The sequence below is a fragment of the Priapulus caudatus genome, unplaced genomic scaffold, assembly GCF_000485595.1.
Source record: "Priapulus caudatus unplaced genomic scaffold, Priapulus_caudatus-5.0.1 Scaffold2728, whole genome shotgun sequence".
Taxonomy (NCBI): domain Eukaryota; kingdom Metazoa; phylum Priapulida; class Priapulimorpha; order Priapulimorphida; family Priapulidae; genus Priapulus; species Priapulus caudatus.
In genome coordinates, this window is record NW_014579789.1 from 24075 (window position 1) to 24384 (window position 310).

Sequence of the window (310 nt, forward strand, 5' to 3'; positions counted from 1 at the left end):
GGTGTGTCACGAGTGGCGGGGTGGCGTTAGCGTGGCGCGGGGTGCCTTTTGTTCCTCCCTCCCCCCCCCATTTCGCCGTGGTTGCGCTGAGTGTTGGTGTGGGCGCGCATCTGATGTCGCGGTCGTCGGCGGGGGGTGGTTGTCGGTGGTGTGTTGTGGCGACGAAGGAAGTGTGTGCTGCTGGGGGTCGGCCCGCACCTCGCTCTGTGTCAGGCTGTGATTGGGCGGGTCGGGTGTGTCAGCAGAGCTGAGGTGGTCATGTCCAACAGGGATTCTGGACAGTTGATCGGCGTGAACGTTTCTGGCGCCT